The sequence below is a fragment of the Gobio gobio genome (genome assembly GCF_949357685.1).
Source record: "Gobio gobio genome assembly, chromosome: 20".
In the NCBI taxonomy this organism is placed as follows: Eukaryota; Metazoa; Chordata; class Actinopteri; order Cypriniformes; family Gobionidae; genus Gobio; species Gobio gobio.
Window position 1 is genome coordinate 20,101,448 of NC_137113.1, and position 6,392 is coordinate 20,107,839.

The window sequence follows — 6,392 nt, forward strand, 5'->3', positions numbered from 1 at the left end:
TTCAGAAAGTTTTCAGTGATGGGTAGGTTTAGGGGTAGGGGTATTGTAAGGGGATAGAAGGCTAGTTTGTACAGTAGCCTATAAAAACCATTAAGTCCCCACAAAAATAGTGAACCAAATGTGTGTGTTAGGTATTTTATGTGTATGTTTGTAAAAGAAGAGCATAAACAGAAATAAAATAGCACATTTAATGCTTACATAATATTAACATACCTATATCTAACACAAAGAGTTTTTTTTGACATAATCAATTAATTGGCGTGTGGTTTATGACCAATATATCACTTACACCCGCCTTTGTCTTTTTCTGGCTGTGTGTAAGGCAGCTCTCTGAACCTGAACTGCTGGTCACAGAACCTAGTTCTAGTGTGTGTTTTCAGTTAGTGCCATTCATCCATGTGATGTGAGCGATGAATGAGAAATATAAGAAGCCAAGGACGGTTGTTCCTTAGCACACACAAACACTCCACCCCATCGAGGAACAAGCCCTCCATTCTTTCTCAACTTCGTGTCAGGGCAATGTTTACTCGTATGTCTTTGATTAAAAATACGTAGATTTCCAGAAGGTAACGTAACTTAAATCTAGTAGCCAAAACACTGCTTTGTGAGGATATTCTCCCAACTAAATATATAGCATGCACATAAAAAAGTAATAGACTTGCTTGGATTTTTATTATGCTCTTTCAGGGGCTGTTACTGTGTTTATTGAAAAGCTATTCATGTTGTCCACGAAATATAAAACCCATTAGTCGGCATGAAACGGAAGTTGAGATAGTCTTTTCTTCCCAATCTCAATTGTGACGTAGGCCTAACAGAGTGAATCAGCTTCACAAACCAGAAAAGTAGGGCGGACTTGATTTTGACCATCGGGAAGTGATCGGATCATTTTATATTGCTATTGCAATGTGATCTCATGTGAGTGACAGGTTTTCCAGCCGAAAAACACGTCATCAGATCAGAACAGATATCATTGCAAGAGGGCGGGGAGGTTATTTTGATTAAAGATTACGAGGGCATATTAATGATAAATAATAATAATAATGATGTGAATAGATAATTTATAATAAATAGCCTACTCCAATATTCCATAAAAGCAAGATTTGTCAATTTAGGTAATCATGGTAAGGTTTTTAAATTATTTTATGATTATTGTTATTGCTTAAATAAATTGTAAATAATTTCATGAAACATGTAATAAGTAAATAAATATGAATAATAAATTCAAGTAATAAAACAATAACATGAAATAATGTGAAGCCTTGGCGTACACTCTGTACTTTGACCCCCTGTTGGGATTTCCATTATCTCCCTTGCCAGGACTGAGCCATGTGTTCAAGCCATGAAACGTATGCTCACATTTTTCCTGCCAAATATTTATCTTTTCTCTTGACCTGTCTTATATATAAAATAATATATCATATAAAACTCTCTCTATGTAAATATATAGACAGTGTATGAGACAAAATCCCCCTTTCCACACCATAGACAATAATATGGCATGTCCAGTCGGGCTTGTAGCATTTAGAGTAAACAGGAAGTTAAGTGTGTGCATAGGCAGGCGCTTGGTAAGGTGCTGACCCTGGGATGTTTACAGTGCACTGAGGGTGTGAGGAAGGGCAGCTCACCGGGCTGGGCCATGTCAACTGGAAGGAGATTCCCAGTGCAAACAGCACCGTGTGAAACTGGGGAACAGGGCATGCGGGCGAGGGCGGGGGACAAACTTTTTCATACTTCTAAATACTAAAAATAAGCCGCATAGACGTGCTGGCCGCTTACTTATCTGACATCCTTTTTATGCCATGTTGCCAAATTTGGAGCCAGGCTCCCTTGTATCCTGTACAGCAGAAACCAAGGCGCCTGTGTGCACGTCCTCTGATTTCCTACAGTTTTAGAAACATGATTTTAAACCACGCATGTTTATATTTCACTATTTATTTTTTTTTAGTTCACCTTGTACACATTTGGGTTAGATGCTTGAAACATTCATTTATTTACAGAAGTAGTAGATATAAATGCTAGCATAGAGGAGTAAAGGAGCGGATCAGCCTGTCTGTTGCTCTGCGGTCTGTTGTAAATCATAATGTGGTGTGATGGCAGACGCTGTGCCAGATTTACACTCTCTGGCACCGGGTCATTGTGTCACACTGTCTATGCCTGCTGCTCTGCACCAGCTCACATTAAATGATTTCTTTCTAACCCCTGTGGAATACTCAACTCTGTGGGATAGTATAAAATAAGACTCAGTCGGTGATCATGCCTATTTGTATCTGTTTGTCTTTGTATCTGAAAGTTTGAATATCATAGTGTCCTTCTACAGGAACCAAAAGAGCGTTTTCGGAGCGATGCCAATGAAGAAACCTTCCCCAAAGAACCATGCGTTCCTTAAAAGAACCAACTTTTCTTAGCTTGAAGAACATATTAATAACCTAAAGATGAATCTATGATGCCATGGAAGGGTTCCCCAAAGAGCCATTCAGTGAACATGTTCTTAAAATAAGCATTTGTCTTAGTTTGAAGAACATTTCTTTGTGCAATGGAATGGTTCCAAGGTTCTTCATGGAACTATCAATGCCAATAAAGAACCTTTATTTTTTTTTTTTAAATGTACAGCTGAATCACTGTGTGGATGTTTTTAAGTGTGCCTCTGTCTAAGTTTTGGAAGTCTGATGAGCATTTATGTGGCTTCGATACCGGTCCTTGCCTTTTATTCATTCCTGCTTGGTGTTTGGCCGTTGCCAGGATGCCTGACTATGTCAGACTAGGCAGGAAATGCCTCCGCTGGCATCTGAGCAGGCATACGCGCCTCAATCCAAGCATGGCCCAAGCACCTGCAGCCTCAGTCTCCTGTTTCAGACAGAGGCCTGCTTGTTTGTCAACAGGCCCTGTCCCTGTTAAAGTCAGTTTCTCTCCGTAAGCTCTGTGCCATAGAGGATCAATCAGACTGGCACAATAGGCCTGTCCTCCAGCGAGATCTTTCTGATGCCCGCACAGCTGCACTAGCCCAGCTGAATGTATACATCAGACACAATGATCTTTCCCTCTTATTCCCTCTGACAGCTTTTCTCTGGCTGCCAGCAGCACATCAGGAGTCCATGGAGAAGACCGTTTTTTGTGTGTGTCTTCTAAATCTGGTGGGAATCGGGGCTGCGTGAAGACACAGAGGAGTGTTGTTAGCGTCTCTGACAATGTGGCTTTTGTTTACATGCTCAATTGTTGGTTCAGCCAACTAGCTGACATTTCCATTTATAGCCCATTTTCCAGGCCATTTCCATGCTAATTTAAGGACAAAACAAAATCACATGTACATCAGCTATAGTAATGCACTTGTGTCTGGGCCACAGAAGGAGCCGTATGGAAACTGCAATGCTGAAGAAAGTTCCTGTGTAACAATACAACATGCAAAGATTCCAATATTTGATATGTCTGTTATATTGTCAAAGTCCCTTTTGAGGCAGTGGTTCTCAACACTTTTGACTCTTAAACCCCATATCATCAACAACAATATTCAAAGACCTTGACTTTTCCAGTTGTTTTCCAGGTCTAAAAATCACGCTTTTAAATTAAGACTACGGTTTTCCAAAACATTGGACACCCTAGCTGTTCAAGGTTATTTGTTTTTACTTATTTTAAATAATTTAAGTCATGTTGAGCCCTCCTTGGAAGTTTGTTGAGGCTCCTTGGTAGTGAACGTCTCGGTTACGGATGTAACCCTCGTTCCCTGAGGAGGGAACGGAGACGTAACGTTAGTGACTAACGAATGGGGGTTTCGCTTAGAAGCCTATCAACTTCGAGTTTTGAGAAAACGCCCAATGGCGTGCCAATGCCATGGGGCATGCGGAATTTGCATACGTAGCTCCGCCTCACTGCGTGAGTATATAAGGAAGTACGAGGCAATATCGCATTATGTTACCTGCTTGAGGAGCCAAGACTGAACTCCTGCGTTCCAGGCAGGGCCGTGCAGAGAGTTCTTCAGAGGCAGGGGCTCAAATGTAAAAAAGGGGCAATATGTAAATATATATATATATATATTAGGGGTGTAACGGTACACAAAACTGGCGGTTCGGTACGTACCTCGGTTTTGAAGTCACGGTTCGGTACGGATTCGGTACAGCAGTTTTACAAAATTGCTTTTTATTAATTTTTATTCAACAGTGGTTTAATGAAAAAAAAATTTTTGTCTGTCCTTAAATTAATTCAGTTATAACTAAAAGTTTCTTAAAGATAATGCTGTAAACTATATAGGGAGCCCTTACATATTGCTATTAAAGATTAACAACAGAGCCCAAACTATTAGCCTAAATTCATTTGCTATTTATTTTTAGATATAATAATCAACACTCATAAGCTTCACATAAGGCAGTTTTTGCATTAATATCTAAATCTAATTATTATAATTTTTTCTCCAATTCGTTGTTGAAATATAATCATTTAGTGGCTGTAATTTTCATGACAGGTTTATTTAAACATACATTAAATAAACAAGACATCACTGACAGGCTAAGTGGTATATAATGAATATATATAGGCTAATATAACGAATATATAGGCTAATATAGTGCATGTATTCAGTGAAAGAGTTAATCTCTCTAGTGAACTCACAGCTGTGGACACTGAATGACTTCTGAGGTAAATGTGATTCTACATGACATTGTTTACAAGCTGTTTTATTGTCTTTCCGCGGTTGAAACACAGATGGAGCGATTACACGACATATGATACGTTTCAGTAAGTTGTAATGGAGCCTCAACATACCTTTAGATATTAATTCCTTTAGGAAGATGATCGCGTTCACTCGCGCTGCCGCTTTTAGTTGAACTGATACGCGTCAATCTGTCACGTCACATAATAGAGCGTTAAAACGGCATTTATCGTTTGAATTTCGTGATAAAATGGACTGAATACTTAATATGTTCGTGTGGGAACTCGGATTGAAGTGTGTTCCGCGCTTTAAACAAGCCGACTGTTAACTGTTATAGATTGCATTCATAACCGTTTGGTACACGCGCGCACCGTACCGAAAGCCCGACACGTTAGTTCGTCTGTCCATGTAATTTTCAACCGATTTATGAATAAGAACAGAAAATTACCTCCACTTCACATGCTCAATGGAATTTGAACTTGCTTTAAGATCACGATTGGTTGGTGTATATAGCCTACATGACAAACGGGCATTGGTGAATTGTGTAATACTTTAAAATATATAATATATAGATTTGTAATTCAACACATTAGCTCTGATTATGGATGAAAAAAAATATTGGTTTACTTTTTTTCCCGTAAGGCCACACACTCTCTGAAAGGACCATATTTGGCTCGAGAGCCGCTTCCGATCAGAGGAAAATCAGCAATCAATCAAAACGCACGCAACCCATAGCAACGCGTTATGGCAACGCCTCAACAGAAATTGTCTGACTTTTGAGCCGTTCGTTACTATTGTATACATTGTCATCAATGTCATGTTATAATAATCACATTTATTTAGTTTTATTGACCACGATATTATCATTGATATTTGTCTGAGAGGGGCACTTTTGATTCATTGTGAAAAAGGGCAGGGGCTCGAGCACCCAAAGCCCCCCCCTCTGCACGTGCCTGGTTCCAGGCAACACAGCTGATGTGGCAAGGGGACGTTACGTCTCCGTTCCCTCCTCAGGGAACGAGGGTTACATCCGTAACCGAGACGTTCCCTTTCGTTCAGTCACTACGACGTAACGTTAGTGACTAACGAATGGGGGTCCCAATATAATCCCGCCACTCAGCTGTCTTCCAGTGCCCTGCGTAAGTGTGAGTACCCTGTCGTAAGACTAGTACGGACGAAGGACTCCCACTTAACACAGGATTACCAAGGTACACTGGGAAGCATATCCCAGTGAGGGAATGCCAAGATGCCTACCCGTGGGGAGGACTTAAGAGACACATATGACCCGGAGAGGGTTGCATATGGGAGATCTCTAGGGTACCAGCCGAAGGTGGATTTTTAACCCTAGGGGTGGCGGGGACACGCCAAGGGAAGAAACCCGCTCACTGCGGAGACTTACGGTGAAATACACATGTGGGGGTCGCCAGAGGGAACCATGCACATGGGGCACCTGGCCGGACATGAGGGTCTGGGCTCGAGAGGGCAGACTGAACTGATGTCGGCGTCGACAGTGCTGGAGGAGCTCAGGGCTCTCGGGGAACTCACCTGAGGAAATATCGCACGTATCCAGTCCGTGGAGTGGAGTGGCGAGCAAGCGAAGACACCTGAACCTGGTCCTTACCGGCCCCTCGGGGGAGCGGGTACATAGTCGGACACTGGCTCCACTCGGAGATTATAGAATCTGGCGAATGTGTTGGGTGTCGCCCAGCCTGCAGCTCTGCAGATGTCTGCTAGCGAGGCGCCATGCGCTAGA